This window comes from Hyperolius riggenbachi, chromosome 8, assembly GCF_040937935.1.
Source record: "Hyperolius riggenbachi isolate aHypRig1 chromosome 8, aHypRig1.pri, whole genome shotgun sequence".
Taxonomy (NCBI): Eukaryota; Metazoa; Chordata; class Amphibia; order Anura; family Hyperoliidae; genus Hyperolius; species Hyperolius riggenbachi.
Window position 1 is genome coordinate 251,547,592 of NC_090653.1, and position 21,900 is coordinate 251,569,491.

General features: G+C 45.6%; 1 protein-coding gene across 17 annotated transcripts in view; it reads right to left on the bottom strand.

Annotated features, from left to right (window-relative positions):
* Positions 1 to 21,900, bottom strand: part of LOC137527742 (myosin-1B-like) — a 469,182-nt gene that overhangs the window by 167,372 nt on the left and 279,910 nt on the right. For 15 of the 17 annotated variants that reach the window (XM_068248583.1, XM_068248582.1, XM_068248586.1 and 12 more), the window contains one exon: positions 2,985 to 3,071. The exons of the other annotated variants lie outside the window; for them this stretch is intronic. The gene's annotated coding sequence lies outside the window, so the exon portion shown is untranslated. The remainder of the gene's footprint in view (positions 1 to 2,984; positions 3,072 to 21,900) is intronic. 17 annotated transcript variants of the gene reach the window in all.

Below are 21,900 nucleotides of genomic sequence, written 5' to 3' on the forward strand. Positions count from 1 at the left end.
ATTTAAAAAAATAGTGCTGCGCCACCTCCTGGGCGATATAATTGTATCGCTCAGAGGGTTAAGTTGTGTTTCCACAAGGATATGGAAGCTCACATGCATTTTTCAAAATGCAATTTTTTTAATGCAAATTTTCGCATAATTGACAATCATTATATGGGAAACTGATTTTTTTTTTTGGGATCGCAACGGACTACAGGACATGCATTCAATGGAAACTATTCCTTTAATTTGCATTGCTTCTAGTGCTGGAATAAAGTCTACGGACTTCTTGTTAACAAAAGTAAAATTACATCTATATACATTTAATTAAATATCACATTCGTTTTTAATCCCTTATCTACCCACCACCAGGTAACTTTTTATAACTATTTATACTTAAAAACATAAGGTATTTTTTTTTAATTTTGAGGGAATATTACTGTTATCTTTGCAAATAAGGGCTTGTAACTAGTGATATATAAAGAAGCACAAAACAAAACAACACACCTTTATTTCCAAATAAAGTATTGTCCCCATACATTGTACTAGAGATGTAATTTAAACTTTGTAATAATCGGGACAAATAAAATGCGTGGGTTTAATCTACAGTCCCACGTTTTATTTTAAATCTATAATGGCTGAAGACTGAAAAAAAATTAATTTTTCAATGTTCTTATTATTATTTTCATTGAAATGCATATAGAATAAAATAATTCTTAGCAAAAAGTACCACCCAAAGGAAGCCTAAACCCAATGTATAGATCATTTTGGTGTGATAAGCAGTGATAAAGTTATTGATGAATGAGTAGGAGGAGCTCTGAAATGTGAAAATTGCTCTGGTCCATAAGGGTAACACAACCTGCAGTGGTCAGGTGGTTTTAATTTGTTAACTTATTTAACCTCTAAAATATTCTGGTTATAAAGTCTTCCTTCACTCAATAAAGTAATATAATACTGTATAAGGATCATATAATAAAAATATATTTAAATGTCCAAGGCCTCTACACCATATAAAAACACTAGAAACTAGCTGATGGCCCGGCGTTGTCCAGGTATGTAATTGGCTGGTGTCGGCTCCGTCCACATTTTCTAACCCTAACACACAATTATTAATTTACTTAATGACTTAGTTTGTGAGTTTTGTGGTCTTTGGCATCAATAACTTGCATTCAAAAAAAACAAAATCTGATTGACTGTGGCTCCACCCCCTTTTCTGAATTTGAACCCCAGTCGCCCAATGACTAACTGTACCAGGATTGAGGCTTGTGCCATCAATAGAGCAATAATGGCAGCAATGAAATCTGCCCCTTGAAAATCAATAGATGAAATTTGATTGGCTTTTGTAAGCTCCACCCACTTTTCTGAAGAGTAATCCCAGTCACCCAGTGACCAACTGTGCAAAGTTTGAGAACCCTCCCATTAAAGAGAACCCGAGGTGTGTTTAAAGAATGTTATCTGCATACAGAGGCTGGATCTGCCTATACAGCCCAGCCTCTGTTGCTATCCCAAACCTCACTAAGGTCCCCCTGCACTCTGCAATCTCTCATAAATCACAGCTGTGCTGTGAGGCTGTGTTTACGTCTGTAGTGTCAGTCTCAGCTGCTCCCCCGCCTCCTGCATAGCTCCGGTCCCTGCCCCCATCCCTTCCCTCCAATCAGCAGGGAGGGAAGGGATGCAGGCGGGGACTGGAGTTCTGCAGGAGGCGGGGAGAGCAGCAGACTGACACTATAGAGATAAACACAGCCAGCTCTGACAAGCTGTTTGTCAGCAGCGTGGCTGTGATTTATGAGGGATTGCAGAGTGCAGGGGGACCTTAGGGGGGTTTGGGATAGCAACAGAGGCTGGGCTGTATAGGCAGATCCAGCCTCTGTATGCAGATAATATTCTTCAAACCCACCTCGGGTTCTCTTTAACAGTGTAAGAATGGCTGGAGTTTACATTTTCCCAGTAAAATTTGTATTTGTCTCCGCCCCCTTTTTGGTTATGGGGATAAAAAGTATCCTATACTTTATTCCAGGTAATGTACTATGTGTGTGCCAAATGTCATTCAAATCCGTTCAGCCATTGTTGCGTGGTTGAGTAACAAACATCCAAACTTTCGCATTTACAATATTAGTGAGATATATAAGTTACTCTAAATTGGGTATTTTCTTTATGTCATAGTTTTCCGAAAACAGGATTATTTGATAACCTTGATCTAACATGCCATTCTAAGGTCATATTATTTTTAGTTATGTTAATTAAGTCACTTAAAGGTGGAATTTCTTCAGATTTCCAATTAGAAGCGATAAGCTGTCTTGCGGCACATACAAGATGGGTTATAAAAGGTCTATAATTTAAAGGAAGAATGGCACCTTTGAGATTAAAGATGAAAGAGACTCCCAGAAGCAAGACAGTTTACGGAAGCTCAGATCTCCAAATCTAATTAAAGGGGAAAAACTGTAAAATGTAAAATATGTGCAAACATATACAAATAAGAAGTACATTTTTTCCAGAGTAAAATGAGCCATAAATTACTTTTCTCCTATGTTGCTGACACTTACAGTAGGCAGTAGAAATCTGACGGAAGTGACAGGGTTTGAACTAGTCCATCTCTTCATAGGGGATTCTCAGCAAGGCTTTTATTCTTTATAAAGATATTCCCGAAAAAGGATTTCAACAATGATGCTGGGCAGCTTCCCTGCTCGCTACACAGTTTTTTGGCAGTTGGACAGAGCAGCTGCCAATTACTAAGTGCTTTTGAAAATAAATATATCCCTGAGAATCCCCGATAAAGAGATGGACTAGTCCAAAACCTGTCACTTCTGTCAGATTTCTATTACCTACTGTAAGTGACAGCAACATAGGAGAAAAGTAATGTATTGCTAATTTTACTCTGGAAAAAAATGTACTTATTTGTATATGTTTGCACAAATTTTAAATTTTACAGTTTTTCGCTGTAGTGCCCCTTTAAGTCCAATAGGGCATTGGCAGTTCCAAACGACAATAGATTAGATGAAACTCACCAAGTTTATCAAATCCTAGTGGTTATAGACAGGCAGTGCAATAGGCAGATGAAGCTGTGTTAAAGAACAAGTTACACCCATGCTAACCTAGAAATAAAAACACATATATAAGTAGATAAATACTTGTTCTACTTACATAACAGATGTATTGCACTGTCCACATACATTATGATTCCTGTGAATTTTATAAAGGGAAAGCAGAGAATCCTATTCTAGGCACTTTCCATCTTGGTTACCTTTGACCTCCTGACATCATTTCCTCCCTCATTTTTTTTCCTCCTCTTGCTAATTGTGTATTCGTTACGCGCCCTCCTCCCAGAGTCTTCAGTCACTCCCACCGAGGTCTATACTTGGAAGTGCACTGTCTTATGTCATTAGAAGGAGGGGGAAATAAAGGGAAGATGAGGAATATATTATAGATAAAAAGACCCCCAGCATGCAACTGTTTGGCAATGGCGATTAAAGGGCCAGTGTTCCTAAGGTATGTGATAACTCCAAACCATAACAGCAGAAAAAGTTTTGAAAGTTTGAATGCAGGATTAGCATCTTTATCACTTAATACACTCAGACCAGTTGCTGTTGAAATTAGATTTTTATGGCGACAATCCCACAAACTCGACCCAAAGATCAAGTACAAAAATCATATACTTACCTAAGAAGAGGGAAGCCTCTGGATCCTAATGGGGCTTCCCACGCCATCCTTTGGTCTCCCATTGCCACTCACGGACCTTCCAAAGATTACCAACAAGGGTTTGTGAGTAATCTGATCAGGCCAGCACTTATCTTCAAGCTTGTGTGTGGCTGTATGGTGGAAGCCGCTCTTGTGTCAGAAGAGGAGCATGGCCTTAATCAGCTGGAGGGTCCTGAGCAGCATCGGATGACCAAAAGACAGTGTGGGAAGCCACTGAAGCAGGCGATCTCAACCAGGGCCCCTGGAACCCTTCAAGGTAAGTTGCCTCAGCTGGCAGGTTGAGAAAGTTTCAAAAGTACGTCCCTAGCTTCTCAATGTCCTCTTCACTCATTTTCTCCCCATCCTGAATTCTAGCTTCCCTATTTGTTCATCACTGGTGCAATGGCCATGTGACTGTTATGACACATTACATTGGTGATGAATAAACAAAAAGAATGCCAGAACTAATAATCGGAATCATTTATTGCGTCAAATACAAATGGGGCTGGAAATGGTTTTGGCTTATACAGGTTCTGGAAGGATGGGGGGATAATGTCCGAAGGTCAAGAGCCGAGGCTGCCATACTATGTCGCCACCAGTCGCACTTGGCAATCATCTGTCGAATAACTAAGGCTATGTATACAGCAGAGGAAGAGAAAGAGACAGAAAACTCTAACAGAGGGCGTCTATAATGGGGAGCGCAGTGATGGAGGGCATGAAAAGATGGGTATTCTAAAAAGGAGAAACGTGAAATGGGGACTTTTGCAACAGTAAAAAGTGGTAAGCCTCACTATCACCCATTTTTGAAGCAAAATCATACCAAAAAATAAATCCCTTCTCCTCCGCTAATGCAGGGCTTTCCAAATCCAAAAATTATTTGAAGGGTTCCTCCAGAGTAAAAAGGCTGCTCCGGAGGATCCATCGCCTTCCCTCTTCTTAGGTAAAGTATTTGTTTCCGATGCTTGGGTTCTCTTTAAAGCAAGTTTGAAGTGATAAGTAAAATAAAAAACAGGTACTTACCTAGGGAGACCTCACTGTGTCCTCATTCCCACACAGGCTCCTCCGTTTGAATGTTTCGCTGCGGGAGACTTTGGCAGTCTTCAGAAGCACTCTGGCTCCCGAAGACCGGTGGCGCTGTACTGCGCTCGCGTGTGCGCAGTACAGAGTGAGCGCAGTACAGAGTTGCCTGTCTACGAAAGCCAGAGTGCTTCTGAAGCCTCCCCAACCCGGAAGAGAGCAGTCTATGACCGAACGGTCATGGACTGCTAACGGGGGAGCATGCCAGGGAGCGCCAAGACCAGCAGGAGAACGGGAAGACTCTATAGGACCCAGAGCCTTCCCTCTCCTTAGGTGAGTATCTGTTTTTTATTTCCATTCTCACTTTAGACTCCCTTTAATTTAATTACTCAGCTACTACAGTATATACACGTTGTTGCAGAGCCCCTGTAGCTGTGAATTACGCTAGAACTCGCCTGTGCTCATTAACCCACCTCCCCCTAACTACACTAACCAAAAGGTCTGATCCCCCCAGCCCCCACCTGATCCCCTGCAATGAAGTCCTCCCCCATTGCTGCAATCAGGCAGCATGGAGGATTAGTCAATAAGGATCTCTCACCTGTCCTCATTTCCAATGGCAATTGGGCTCCCCTCCATATACTACTGCTGCCAGCCAATTGAATTGGGTCTCAGCTTGATGACATGATAATCAAATTAACTTATTAATATGAATTTGTCTTCATTGAGGTAAGCCACCTCATTTTATTCATCTTTTATTTTGTTTATAACTTAGTTTTTTCATACCCCTGGGCACCTCTTTTCCTCCCTTTGCCCTTAGATTGGCCAACAGAACATATTATCAGCTTCCTGTCCTAGTAGAACCCGAGTCCAGAGAGAGCTTTACACCAGGCCGGGATTTCAACACGGAATCTTCACACATTATCTTGCAATGAGCGGAATATCGGTCCCCCCACCTTTCTGCACATCTGACACCTCTCTAGCATCTTCTTAGCAAGTTCCCACCACAGATAGGAGCCTGTTACTTTTTATAACTATCTAGTAAAGTGGGACTGTCTATATTGAGGGAGAGTGAGGCAATGCTTGTGCAGCAGCATGGTTAAGGTCGTTATCGCCTGCTATGTCACTGGCAATAGTGAGGTCACATGCTCACTGTCCGCACAGGCATAACCACATCTATACAACAGGGTTGTCCAATTCCCCTATTATTCCTCGTCCATTCTTTACTCAAATAGCAACTGTAGTGAAAATACTGGAACATAATGAATACAATTTTTTATTTTTTTTTACACAATATTCATTTATTAATTATTTAGTCAGGGTTTGCCCAATGTAAAATCTTCCCTCCTGATTGATCACTGTAGGCGACATCTTGTTTCACAATGTTTGTTTACTTCAAATTACTAAGTCAGTACAAAATATACCTGGTCTCCCAGAATTCTCTGGGGATGAGAATTCCTCATAGCTAAACAGCCAAGGTTAAGCATCACTGGTGGGGCTTTATAGCAATATATAGCTCTAGGAAGGGTTTCTGATGGTGAAACCAGTAAAATTACGGCGGTGGGAGGACACCTGTCTACCTGTAGTGGGCATAGAGGGGGCAGCGGGAGGATATCTGACTACCTATACTGGGCTGGGGGGGATAGCATAGCAGGGGGAGGACATCTAACTACCTACACTGGGCGGGGGGCATCTGACTACCTATACTGGACTGGGGTGGTGGGGGAAGGACATCCGTCTACCTATACTGGGCTAGGGGGGTAGATGGGAGGACACCTGTCTACCTATACTAGGCTGGTAGGGGACATCTCTCTACCTGGGCTAAAGGGGGGGGGCAGGCGGGAGGACATCTGTCTACCTATACTGGGCTGGGAGGTGACATCTCTCTACCTATACGGTGCTGGTGGGTCGGGGGAGGACATCTTACTACCTACACTGGGCTGGGGGGAACATCTGACTACCTTATGCTGGGCTGGGGGCATCTGTCTACTATACTGGGCTGGTGGGTGGGGGGAAGACATCTGTCTAGCTACACTGGGCTGGGGGGGAACATCTGAATACCTATACTGGGCTGGGGGGGGGCATTTGTCTACCTATACTGGGCTGGGAAGGACACCTGTCTACCTATACTGGGCTGGGGGCATCTGTCTACCTATACTGGGCTGGTGGGTGGGGGAGGACATCTGTCTACCTATACTGGGCTGGGGGGGGGGGGACATCTGTCTACATATACTGGGCTGGGGAGGACATCTGTCTACCTATACTGGGCTGGGGGGGACATCTGTCTACCTATACTGGGCTGGGGAGGACATCTGTCTACCTATACTGGGCTGGGGAGGGGGGCATCTGTCTACATATACTGGGCTGGGGAGGACATCTGTCTACCTATACTGGGCTCGGGGGGGGGGGGGACATCTGTCTACCTATACTGGGCTGGTGGGTGGGGGGAGGACATCTGTCTACCTACTACCTATACTGGGCTGGTGGGTGGGGGGAGGACATCTGTCTACCTATACTGGGCTGGTGGGTGGGGGGAGGACATCTGTCTACCTACTACCTATACTGGGCTGGTGGGTGGGGGGAGGACTTCTGGCTACCTATACTGGGCTGGTGGGTGGGAGAGGACATCTGTCTACCTATACTGGGCTGGTGGGTGGGGGGAGGACATCTGTCTACCTATACTGGGCTGGTGGGTGGGGGAGGACATCTGTCTACCTATACTGGGCTGGGGACATCTGTCTACATATACTGGGCTGGGGAGGACATCTGTCTACCTATACTGGGCTGGGGCATCTGTCTACCTATACTGGGCTGGGGAGGACATCTGTCTACCTATACTGGGCTCGGGGGGGGGGGGGGGGACATCTGTCTACCTATACTGGGCTGGTGGGTGGGGGAGGACATCTGTCTACCTATACTGGGCTGGGGCATCTGTCTACCTATACTGGGCTGGGGAGGACATCTGTCTACCTATACTGGGCTGGGGCATCTGTCTACCTATACTGGGCTGGGGAGGACATCTGTCTACCTATACTGGGCTGGGGCATCTGTCTACCTATACTGGGCTGGGGAGGACATCTGTCTACCTATACTGGGCTGGGGGGGGGGGGGACATCTGTCTACCTATACTGGGATGGAGGGAGATCTCTGGCTACCTATACTGTGCTTGGGAAGGGAGGGGGGGGGGGGCAGGGAAATCTGACTACCTTTACTGGGCTAGGGGGAAACATCTGACTTCCTACACTGGGCTGGGGGGAGGACATCTGCTTACATATATTGAACTGTGGGCTCCCACATCATGCCATGGCTATGCCCATTGTTCACCTTGGGGGCACAAATTATGTGCCGCTTGCAAGGGCCACAATAACCTTAGCACAACACTCCTGCTAAGAAGACCCATAGCCACTTAGAACCAGCATCCCGGCCCACGCCTACCACTGGTGTCGGGGTCAACAGGGATTACCGAATAATTTATACGTCACAAATGCAAACTGTCCACATGAATACAGAAATTATTACATCTACATGGTAAATAGGAGCAGAGACATCAACAGACATATTTAGTGTGAATGTACATGGTACATAAGGAGGGCTATATAAAGAAGGAGCCCTTGGAGGACTGCAGGAAGGTCAGGAGTCTATGTTGAGCGCAGCTGTCTAGGTTTATGGGAACGCTTTGAGCAGATGACGACTGTGGCATGCCGAGACGTCTCAGAAAAGAATCTTAGTGCCCTTATCGCTCTTCATGTCACCTGTGTCCGGCGGAGCACATGACCATTAGACGAGAGCCGTGTATATCACTGGGGAAAACACTGCATATACATGGCAAGCTGCTAAAATTAGGGAGGACCCTGTGCTGCTAAACTCATTGGTGATGACAGACATAGAAGTATATCCATACAAAGGAAGGTTTTACAATGCCTGGCACTGGGCGGCTCAGGGGTGGCAGAGATACAGGTGGTGGGGCTTCAGTACAGGAGAAGCTGGCAGGGAGAGAGCAGCAATAGGCAGGCAGGTGACGATCTATACATCTTCCCTAATGACATCCTTCATCACTCCCTCTATGTAATCTATCTGCCATCTATCTATCTATCTATCTATCTATCTATCTATCTATCTATCTATCTATCTATCTATCTATCTATCAATCTGCCTTTTCTATGTATCTAGTCTATATATTATCCATTTGTGTAGATATATATCAGTTGTATATCTATTATCTATCTATCTGTCTTATTTCTATATATCTTTCTTATCTATATATCATCTATCTAGATATCTATCAACCGCATATCTATATATCATCAATTATCTATCTCTCTGTCTATCAATTTATTATCTCTCTAGATATCCACCAACATTATATCTACCTATCATCAATTATTTATCTATTTAATCTATAATCCTTAATTTAATCTATAATCCTTAATTGATTACATGTCTATCTATCAATCTATCTATCTACCTACCTTTCTTGTCTATATGTCATCTATCTACCTTCTATCTACTTATGTACCTAATATCTATCTACCATCTCTATACCTTACTATCTATCTACCCAATATTTATCTATACACTATCTTTATGGTCCTCTGCCTATCTATGTATCTATGTATGTATCTATGTATGTATGTATGTATGTATGTATGTATGTATGTATCTATCTATCTATTGAATCTATCTATCGAATCTATCTATCGAATCTATCTATCTATCTATCTATCTATCTATCTATCAAATATCGAATCTATCTATCTATCTATCTGTCTGTCTGTCTGTCTATCTATCTGCCTATCATCTATTTATTTATCTTTCCATCTTTCAGGGCCCTTTCACACCGGTGGCGTTCTGCTTGGTTTTTGAAAAGGCTTGCGATTTTCCAAACGCAAGTACAGTAAAGTTAGAATTGGAATTGTGGGAGTGCGTTCATACTGAATGCGTTTCCAATTTTCTAAAAAGGCAATCCGTTTCCTGCTGCATTTTTCCTGTGCTTTAAATGAGGCCAAGGTGAATATCGCAAAACGCTTTTGGGTTTTGCGATTGCATTTTGCGATTTTTGGTTTGAAAGAGCCCATAACCTATCGTACAATCAGTTTCTCTGTCTATCTATCTATCTATCTATCTATCTATCTATCTATCTATCTCTCTATCTTTGTTCCCACCCCCCTGTGGCTGAGATGGCAGCATGTATGGTGGGTAATATTCAGTGAAAACTTCCCCCTACATAATGTGGCACAGAGGGATTGACAAGAATATAAGTAAATCATGCAGAGAACACGTGGAATGGAATACAGTGTCACTATAGCCGGTGCTGAGCTGCTTCCAGCTGGCTGATGAGAATAGCGGCATGCTTTCTGGGGAGGGCAATGTCACACAGATGCATTGCTCTTCCCTACAATTGAATTGGCCCTGAAATGAGAGCAATATTTTATGTATGGAAATTAGAGCAGTAATTCTGCTTTGGCCCCCCGGGAACAGTCAGTACCTCCCTGCCTACAGAGGGAGGCCCATCGCTCAGATACCCCCCCCCCCCCCCCCCATAATCTCATTTCTCCAGCCGCTAATGTAATCAGGTGACACCAGTCCCCCCCCCCCCCCCCCACCACCACCAGGATTGCTGCAGTTCTGAATACATTATTTCAGGGATCAGGACTGTCTCTATACTCTGATCCGGGGGCGGCCCTGATAGCTGTGTCACCCTATATTACATTATAGTAGGATGATGAAAGGGAATCCGCTCTCTCTGTTATCATCTCTGCTTTGTAAGGCTTCTTTGTAAAAGCCACCTCTTCACCTGGGAATGCTGATGGATGTGAGGAAATCTGATTGCAAGTCTCTGCTGAAAGATGTCTTCTCTTCAGGCACAAAAGGAGAAAAGAGGTGCCCAAAAAACAAATAAATAATTTAAGAACTATAAAATAGATATAGTAGAGGTGGCTTACCTCAAGGAAGGCACTATGTGTGTTCATAACAGAAATACATTTGATTACACAATGGTTTTTAGTGACACGTTTCGTGGAGTGAAACCCACTTCATCAGGCCAAAATTGAGGTAAGCCACCTCTTCAATTTCTATTTTGCAGTTTTTTAATTATTTTATTCTTATTTTAGACATCTCTTTTCCCCATTTTGTTTCCCACTCTCCTTTGGAGGTAATCTGTCATGGCTCTAATACGGTTTCCATGTGGGTGGGGGCGGCAATACAAAAATTCTCAAAATGAAATGACTAAACAGTAAGAACTTTCTGGGGCCCCCGAGTGGAGGCCGGACTTCTCCACATGCCTAACGGCTGGTTGCTCTCATGGGCTTTTTTTTCCTTATAGGTTTTTTTTCCCTTATGGTTTTTTTTTTCCTTATAAGGTGCAGCATCACCTTATCCCTCCTAGTGACTACATTCTCTTCAAACAAGGCAATGCTGCACTAGTAAAACGCAATGGGCCTAATGTAATCCATTTCTCCCAGGCTGGAGAGCCAGAGGTTTTCTGTATCCTCGTAGAGCCCACTGTTCCAGCATCTTCTGGCCGTGCTCTCAGCCGTGGAAGAACGCATCCGGACTGGGCGAGTAAGGTCTGCACATGCTCAGAAGAATGAAGCCATCTGTGCATGGCTTTCATCCTCTGTGCACAAGTACTTCATTCTACTGGGCATACATGGGGGTTGATTCACTATAACAAATAGCGTGCCTTATCAGAGTTAATATGCCTTATCAGAGTTAACATGCCTTATCAGAGTAGCATAGCGAGCGCTACAAACTTATGCCTGCTAATTGGTAATGACAAGAGCTCCACTCGTCCTGCCCTGAGTCTCTCACTTTAAAGGACATTATCCCCGCACTTTGATTGGCCCAACAGGCAGCCTATTGGGCCAATCAAAGTGCAGGGATAATGTCCTTTAAAGTGATTGGACCAGCAGGGGCTCAGGGCAGGACGAGTGGAGCTCTCGCCATTGCCAATTAGCAGACATGTTTGTAGCGCTCGATATGCTACTTCTGATAAGGCACACTAACTCTGATAAGGCACATCAACGCAGATAATACGTGTTAACTCTGATAAGGCACACTATTTGTTATAGTGAATCAACCCCTTGGAGATTACTCACGCATCAGAATCGATTTAATCACTAAGTACGGCAGGGTCATGCCCCAAATTAGTTTTGACACACAAAGGGAACGTACAAGACTTAGGCCCGGTTCACATTTGCGCTTTCAGCCAAACGGATCCAGTGAGCGGATCCGGTCTCCGCTTCACCAGATCCGGATGGCTCGTCCGTGACCTTGTTCACATTACTGAAAACGGATCTGATCAATGATTGATCGGATCCTTTTCACTCGGCAATACATACCTTATCTTCATAGGCAGCCAGCGGTAGAGGCTTCCGTCTTCTTCCGCTGTGACTACACAGCGCATCATGTGACTAGTCACATGACGCGGAAGAAGACGGAAGCCTCTACCGCCGGCTGCCTATTAAGATAATGTATGTATTAAGCCTCCCTAGCCCACCCGCCCGGCTGCTGCACCCTCCCCTCACCCTCCTGTCGCTCAGGATCGCGTCGGCCCATGCCCCCATCCCCCATGGAACAGTCCGTTTCTTCACTACGGTGAAGAAATGTTCCGATTCCCATTGCCCCAATGCTGCAGTATTTTTGTCCGGACCCGTTCTGTCTGGAAAATTAGGGCCTGCAGCATTTTTTGGATCCGGGGGCCGGAGCGTACGGAACGTATCCGTACCAACGGATGCATGTGAATGGATCTATAGGTTAACATTGGATCCATTAACATCCGTTCCGTTTGTACACTATACGTTACAGTTATGTTCCGGAAAAAATGCTAATGTGAACCGGGCCTTAAAGTGAACCTGAACCAAGTAACATTTAAAATAAACACATGATGTACCTGCAAATGAATATTACATACTTACCTCTATTTGCCTCCATTTACCGCTTGCTTCAGTTGTCCTTTAAAGTGAAAATCCCCCTTTGTTGTAGCTGTACAAACCTATAGGATTTAGCTAAACGTTATATCGAACGGAGTATGCTGATAGGATACACGAGTGTATTCATATGTGCCTACTAATATTTACCAGCATGTCTGATCGGTTTCCAACCAAGAAAACCATTTTTTATCAGTCATTTCCAGTCAGTCTGCAACAGAATTCACTTCCAGAGAGCAGAAAATCTATACATTTTGATCATATTTATTCAGTTATGTATCAGGTGGGGATTATGCAGAGCATCAGCAGAAATAATGCCAGGTCTCCCAGAATGCCCCGGGAGGCGAATTCCGCAGAGTTAAACAGCCTAGGCTAAAAATCACTGGGAGGGCGGGGCTTCATACAAATATACACAAACACATATACACGCAGGAAATGTTCCTGATGCTGAATGCAGGATAATTACCATAAAAGTGGGTGTCCTGAATAATTTACTGCATTCTACTATATGTCATTACAGGGCCTCTTTGAGTGTACAGCACATGTGTAAGTGTACAACATGTAGGCAAGCATACTTTTGGGTTGCACGATGTGGGTGTACAGCACAAGGTTCTGTGCACAGCATGCGTGTATGGGTACAATACATATGTGTACATGGGTATGGGTACAATACATATGTGTACATGGGTATGGGTACAATACATATGTGTACATGGGTATGGGTACAATACATATTTGTACACTCGTATGTGTACAGCATGCGGGTATATGGGTTATGAGAGTACAGCATGCCGGTGTAATGTGAGTGAGTAAGTGTACAGCATGGTTAACTATGCAGCACCTTTGTACATGACAAAGTAAAGCAGGCTGGAAACTAGTGTTGTCCGGATCATGAACGATTCGGATCTTTGATCCGAATCTATTTTGTGAGTCGAATCATCCGAATCATCAAAATGAGTGATTCGGATCGCAAAAGGGGCGGGGCCAGGAGCGACACGCCCCCTCTCAGCGGGTAGCAGCGGGGTCCTGGAAGCAGAGCAGAGATGGATCGCTCTGTTGGAGGGGACTCAGGGGAGGCAGCCTTGCACAGGGACAGGTAGAGGGGACATGGGTGCCACTGCCACATATGTGTAGAGCACACATACTGGCTGCAATGTGCTGCCCATTATAGGCTGTCTGTTCTGTAGTGCTGCACAGTGATCACATGGGAAGCTTTTGGCTCAGCTCAGCATAGCTCAGTAACTTTGCAGGCACTGTGATTGCAGCAACGGCAATATGATCCTCCTGCACTCGGCACTAAACAGCTGCACTTATCTTTGGGGAATGCTTTCTTTCACTGTGCGACGTTTCCATTCAAGGTATACAGATGAACATGTAGGTGAAATATATGTAAAGCATATGATTGCAGCATGTGGGTATTGTGTGCAAGCAAACATTTCTGCTCTCTGCTCGTCCCTCCTCCCTTCTCTGTCCACTCCCTGCCCTCTGTCTATCTTCTCCCCTTCTCTGTGTGTCCTCCCCCCAACCCTTCTCCTGCCCTGCTAGTCATTTCAACCCCCGAATGCTTCGGTAGTAAAATGATCCGAGTTTCGGATCTAAGATCCGGATCTTTTCAATGATCCGATTCGAATCATCCGGATCATTGAAAAGATCCGAACTTCCCATCTCTACTGGTAACGGTACAAAAGATGCAGCATGACATGTGACCACTAGATGGCAATGTGGAAACACACAATGATAATAAAGTCTTCGCATTGTGCCAGGGTTGTGTTCTGAGTATTGTATTTTCCATAACTAAAGCGGAACTGAATACTGTTAAAAAAAAAGTGTTTCACTTACCTGTGGCTTCTGCCAGCCACTTGCAGCCTTCCTGTCCTCCAAGATCCTCCGTTCTCCCGCCGCCAGCTACTTTCGTTACTGTCACTGTGCCTGTGCGCCCCAAGCCACACGTATCTTTCTTCGCATTCCAGCCTGCAAAAGCGCCCTGCACTAATAGCACAGGACGCTATAGCTGGCAGGATTGTGATGAAAGATACGCATGGCCCGGGCGCTGTGTCGATGGTAGCGATAGTAGCTGGCGGCGGGAGAACCAAGGACGCAGAGAACCGGCGCAGGACAGGAAGGCTGCAAGGGGCAGCAGCCACAGGTAAGGCAGAATCAGAATCAAGTTTAATGGCCAAGTACAGGGGTTTGTACCTGGAATTATTTTTGGCACAGTCAGGCTCGAGTAGTACACTAGACAAATTATACAGATATACAGTATCGTAGACACAAGACAAATTATACGGATATACAGTATCATGGACAAGCAGGTATACAATAAGTAGTACAGGAGGGCAGTAGAGTAATTAAGTAGCTCTAGACTAGTTGGGGTGATGTAACATGGGTGGGCTACTACCCGGATATAAGCGCTGGGGCAAGGGAGTGCGACTGGGAGGGTGCGTTGAGGATATCAATGGCTTGGGGAAAGAAGGTGTTTCTGTGTCTAGTGGTCCTGGTGGGAAGGGACCTGTAGCGGCGGCCTAAGAGGAGAAGACTGAAATAGCCGTTGCCAGGGTGGGTGGGGTCTCCTGCTATCCTAGCGGCCCTTGAGCGCAGTCTGGACGAGTGAAACACTTTGTTTTTACAGTATTCAGTTCCGCTTTAGAGGATACTCCAGGTGAAATCGCCTGTAGAAATGTAGGCTCTGGGCGTGTATGGGCAAAGTCCTCATGCCATCCGCCCCTCCTGTTCATGGCCGTCCTCCTCCTTTCCTGTGTAAAAGGCTTCATTGTCAATACATGCACTGCTGCCAATACATGCCTGGGGCCTCAATTTGTACAGGCGAGTTCACCTCGGGTATCCTCTAAGCCTGGTACACACATGCAATTTTGATTGGCCATGTAGTATAAGAGCTTACCTACACAATCTTCTAGTACTCAAAGTGTGTTGGCCCTCATACTCATACTACGTGGAGTTGGTAAAATTGGTAATTGATTGGTCAATCAAAATTGGATGTGTGTATGCGCCTTTAGGCTATTGCACCATGTACACTCAATTAAGAATGATTGTGTCTGCCAAGTAGCCCCTATAGTGGCATTCCATTATCTCAGGTAGCCCTTATTTTTTGTATAAATGCTTTCCAAACATTCCTTTTTACTATACTGAAATGAAAAAAAAACGTAGGGCCCGTTTCCACTATCGCTAATCTGCATGCATTTTCTGCACGCAGATTCGCACAACCAATACAACTTAATTAGCCTGTTTCCACTTGTCAGGAAGATGGAACGTTTTTCTGTGCAGGAAAAATCTGCACAGCAGAGCCATCAGAATTCGCACACCGCCTCGCATACAATGTGATTAATAGGAAATTTGCATGCGTTTTTGCTATGCGAAATTTCCATGCAAATTCGCGTACGTTTTCGTCTAAAAAACAATTTAAAAACACACAGGCACTGACATGGTTAAATTCGCATACTTACAAAAACGTACGCGAATTTGCGGTAAAATTTGCATCCGCATGCGAATCCGTTTTCGCGTTTTCTGCAACGAATTCGCACCGCACAAGTGGAAACGGGCCCTTACTCAGGATTGTTTGTATAATTTATAATCTTTTTTTTATCCTCACAGCTTGATCAGGTAATGGTGATCGTTTAACAAACCTTGCACCAAGGAATTTCAATCAAGCTTGGAGAATCAATGAAGGAGAAATCCCTTCGGGAATTGATCTTCTGACTTCGTTCACTACCTACCGTATATACCAATATTTGCCATACACATTTTCCTGGCTGTCGACAGGGCCGGTTCTAGACTTTGCTGCCTGAGGCAATCTTGTAATGATGTGCCCAACCCGATTTGCAATGATCGCACAGCGCCCGACAATTTACTCTGCTTCATTTAATGCTCTCACATGACATGCTGCAGCTCAACACAATAGCACACTGGCTGGCTACAAGTCTGTGACAAACAAACTGCTCACCCTCAGCCACTCCATTCCTCCTCTGGAAGGTACACACAGTACATAAATGCTGCCCCTGAAATCTCTGCGCCTGATGCAAATGTTTCACCCTTCTTCATGAGAGAACCGGCCCTGGCGATCTCTTGGCAATGCTCTCATACAGGGGCACCGCCAAGGTAAAAGCAAGGCGAGCCCTGCTTGTGATTATGTAGATGTAATATAAGCGCAGTGTATTGATATAATCAATCAGCAGCCAGAGGTTTTCCAATCCACCAGGGAACAGAATGTCAAAGATAAGCAATAGTCCTCAGCACTCTCTAATGCACTCTCGCACACTGTGCAGCCTGCAGACACCTTGTGCTCAATATTCCACCACTGTCACCCAAAAAAAACATATGCAGGAGTCACAGAAGGGTACAATTTGTTACAACAACTCACAATCATTAAAAAAAATAATAATCCCAAACTCACATGGTGGGTCAATGCACACTGGACCCTTTTGCTTTAAAACGCATCAATACACTATTGCACAATAACCAGTAAAGTGCCAAGCACTGAGAAAGTCACCAGACTGTAGTTCAGAAAAATTGTGTTTGTTGCAGTTAGCATTCAGTTTAGAGGTGGTGGGGGTGAGTTCCCTGGAGGTGAGAGGTCCAGGGCTTGCCCACACTTCCCTCTAGGTATCGCATGGTGGTTTGGGGGACCCAGCCAGTGAGAGAGACCTGGGACCCCCGGCTGTCATGCGGACCAGTGTTTGTAGTTCAGAGAATGACCGTTCTCCTTCCTGACCAGGTTTCGGCCTTCTTCCATCATCAGACGAGCACAAGGTGTCTGCAGGTGTCATAGTTACATAGTTATTTTGGTTGAAAAAAGACATACGTCCATCGAGTTCAGCCAGAGAAAGTACAACACCAGCCTGCTCCCTCACATATCCCTGTTGATCCAGAGGAAGGCGAAAAAACCCTTACAAGGCATGGTCCAATTAGCGTACCTCTCATGACGTCAGAGGCGCCAGCCAGAGGTAGCCATGGTGACTGGAGCCATGTGAGCGCATGCGCAGTAGAGCCCGGAGGACGTCCGATGACGTCAGAGCGCCGGCGTGGGACGCAGAAGTTCCGGGCCTTGGAGCGCAGAAGAGCCCGACCTGGCAGCCGGCCTGGCCAGGTCGGGCGCGCCACCGGAGACCACCGGGAGCCTGCGGAGCGGCGGCGAGGGCACCTCCTGCCTGCCACGGGCTGGAGGAAGCCCCAGGTAAGTGGAATTTGATTTTTATTTTTTTCCCACCCTCCCTGAACCTTCCCTTTAACATACTGTTCCCCATCCCTTTCTTGCAACTCAGACACTGTGGTTGTCCTTGGCTGGTTTTGGTGCACCGTATCAATTGTTATGTATAGGGTGTTTGGGGGGGCCCCATGTAAAATTTGCACCGGGCCCATAGATCCTTAGCTACGCCACTGTATCCAAATCTAAAAAGGTAGCATCATTTAAACAACTTTTTTGATCACATATCCCTGGATGCTTCCAAGGGGTTTAGGGGGGGCCTTGTCGCAATTAATTAAGGTCCCACCCTGGGCCTTTAAATGGTTAACTATGCTACTGATTAGAGGGTGGGTGTAGGGTTGCAACCTCATCCCTCTAAATATCAGCACATATGAATAATACATGCCTTGTGGCTAGTTAGATGCAGTTCAGGCACTGATTATGTGTGTGTAGCCCCAGAACCTGTATAATTCATGTGCCGGTATTTAATGATGAGGGGCACACTGATTACCATGGGTGGCCAGTGCCCCAGCTGGCCTCAGTGTAGTACCGCCACTGAACACACCACCTGGTGGTCCGGCTCATAAACCCTTAACATGCTGCACAGCCATGGCGGGAGTAGGGGGGGAGGGGCGGCCACAGCGGTGGGAGTAGGGTGGGCTTGGGCAGGAAACCCCCCGATTGCCCAGTAAAGGGAGTATAGTTACCGCAGTATAGCTAGTATAGTTGCCCCAGTATAGGTAGTATAGTTACCCCAGTATAGCTAGTATATTTTCCCTAGAATAGGTAGGGTAGGTAGGTAGGTAGTAGTATAGTTGGCCCGGTATAGATACTTGTCCCTGTATAGTTAGCATAGGTGCCCCCAGTATAGCAAGTACAGTTGCCCCTGTATAGTTAGCATAGTTGCTCCCAGTATAGCTAGCATAGTTGCCCCTGCATAGTTAGCATGGTTGCCCCCAGTATAACTAGCATAGTTGCCCCCAGTATAGCTAGCATAGTTTCACCAGTATAGCTAGAATAGGTGTCCCCAGTATAGCTAGCATAGTTGACCCTGTATAGAAAGTATAGGTGCCCCCCAATATAGCTAGCATAGTTGCCCCTGTATAGAAAGTATAGGTGCCCCCAGTATAGCTAGCAGTTTCCCCTGTAAAGAACGTATAGGTGCCCCCCAGTGTAGCTAGCATAGTTGCCCCTGTACAGAAAGCATAGGTGCCCCCAGTATAGCTAGCATAGTTGCCCCTGTATAGAAAGCATATGTGCCCCCAGTATAGCTGCCCGTGTATAGAAAGTATAGGTGCCCCCCAGTATAGCTAGCATAGTTTCCCCTGTATATAAAGTATAGGTGCCCCCAGTATAGCTATCATAGTTGCCCATGTATAGAAAGTATAGGTACCCCCAGTATAGCTAGCATAGTTGCCCCTGTATAGAAAGTATAGGTGCCCCACAGTATTGCTAGCATAGTTGCCCCAATGCGTGCTCTCCCCTCCACCCCGCGGCCGCCCGTTCCTGTTACCATATGAGCTGACAGCCGCTTCCTCCATAGTTCCCGCCGCCCCTCTCCTCCGTGAGTCATAATCTCACAGCAGCGCATCTCGCAGCTGCTGTGTAGAGTTAGGAAGCAGGAGAGCGGCTCCCTGTAGCGGTGATGTATTTCACCGTTACCATGGGAACCGCTGCCCTGCTTTCTGACTCTACACAACAGCCGTGAGATGCACCCGCGCTGCTGTGAGAGGAGTTCTGCTCTGCCCAGCGTAAAACGTCTCGCAGCCCGGTATTGGGCCGCAGATCGGGGGTTGGGGACCCCTGGATTAAAGGACACCCGAGGTGAAAATAAACTGATAAGATAAACAATTGCATCTATCCTCCTCCTAGAAATGACTTTTTTTTTAGATATCCCACAGTTGTATTTTATATTTAAATCTACTTTTTAAGTTTTTATTGTTTCATTGTTTCTGCTCAATGACACCTTCATTGAAGTATGCCAGAGCTAGTGCTATATTAATACCCAATAATAATATGGTAAGACACTAGCCTATGACTATGGTAGGGATTAGTTTGTGAGCTCCTCTGAGGACAGTCAGTGACATGGCTATGTACTCTGTAATGTGCTGCAGAGGATGTCAGTGCTATATAAATCCATAATAATAATAATATTAATAATAATATGGTAGGACATTAGACTATGGTAGGATTAGATTGTGAGCTCCTCTGAGGGCAGTCAGTGACATGACTATGTACTCTGTAAAGTGCTGCAGAAGATTTCAGTTCTATATTAACCACTTAATGACCGCCTAACGCCGATAGGCGCCGGCTGGTCGTAAGTGGAATTACATGGAAACTTTCCATGTCAGTTCACGGAGGGTGTCTCCGTGAACAGCCTGCGATCGCGGCTCGCAGGCTAATTGTAAACACGCAAGGAAGAAATCCCTGGTGTTTACATCATACGGCGCTGCTGCGCAGCAGCGGCGTAAAGGAGATTGGCGATCCCCGGCCTCTGATTGGCCGGGGATCGCCGGCATCTGATAGGCTGCAGCCTATCAGAGGTCGGCGCAGGACGGATTTAGGTCCTGCGCCGCCCAGGGGAAGGAGGGGAAGGAGGGAGAGGGAGCGAGGCCTGAAATCGCTGCGGAGGGGGGCTTTGAGGAGCCCCCCGCTAAACGCAGGTAGCCGGGGGGCGATCAGACCCCCCCAGCAGGACATCCCCTAGTGGGGAAAAAAGGGGGGAAGTTTGGTCGCCCTGGCTATTACATGATCTGTGCTGTGGGCTGAACCCAGCACAGATCTTCCCAAAATAGCCTGGTCCTTAAGTGGTTAATCCATAATAATAATATGGTAACACATTAGACTATGGCTATAATATTATGGTAGGGCATTAGACTATGACTATGGTAGGGCTAGATGGGGAACGCCACTGAGGTCTGTCAGTGACATGACTATGTACTCTGTAAAGTGCTGCAGAAGATGTCAGTGCTATATAAATAAAAAATAAATAAATAACGATATGGATGATTTATATTCCCGTGTGCAGGGTTGGCCACCCAGGATGTCTGTACAGATATTAGATTGTTACTTGATCTGATCATAAACTGTTTTCTTTTTGGAAACAGCAGGCTTGTGTCTCTGCAAGCTTTTGGGACTTACAACACAATTTATGCTCATTGATTCACTTAGGTTAGAACACTTGTGACTCATCTGTCTGTGATGTGTAGCACACAAATGCGATCTGGAACATTGGGCGTGAATGGCTGACCTACATTCGCTGCAGACTATTTATAGACACCACTAGGTGGCAGTAAGACACTTGTACAGATTCTCCACGCACACACCACTGTGGAGGATGGGGATCCACCGCATAATTCCACCAGGTTTGGAATATAAGTATTAAAGCATACCTGATATGGAGGATGACATATTTATTTTCTTTTAAACAATGTACATTGCCTGGCTGTCCTACTGATCCTCTGCCTCTAATACTTTAAGCTATAGCCCCTGAACAAGCATACAGATCAGATGTGTGACTGAAGTCTGACTACTGGTAGATTAGCGGCATGCTTGTTCCAGGTGTGTGATTCAGACACTGCTGCTGACAGAAAGAATGGCAGGACCGAATCAGGGAAAAAAAAGGGCACCACCATAAGCGCCGATCATAAAAGCCATTATTTGCGGCAAAGAGGAAAAATTTGGCCGCACCGCGAGCCCGCTATCAGGTGCCTCCGATGCCGAAATTTACCCTTTGCCACAAGTCACAGCTTTTATAATGGATGCAATTTGCAGCAAAGAAGATACATTTCGGCACCTAGAGGCGCTTGATAGAATTGCAGGCACCAAGGCATGCAGAATTGCAAATTACACCCACTACGCAATTTGCATATCCGCATACCTCGGCACCTGTGAATCTATCAGGTGCCGAAATTTACCTTCTTTGCCGCCAATTGCAGCTTTGCCCTTCGGGCGCACTCATATTTCTTTTATTTGCCGCTCTACGGCGGCAAGGGGGGGGGGGGGGTAGAGGGGGTTAGGGTTAGGCACCACTGGTGACAGTACAGACACAGTACAGTCATGGTGGACTATCTCCAGTCATACCAACTGACCAGTAACAGGAAAAGG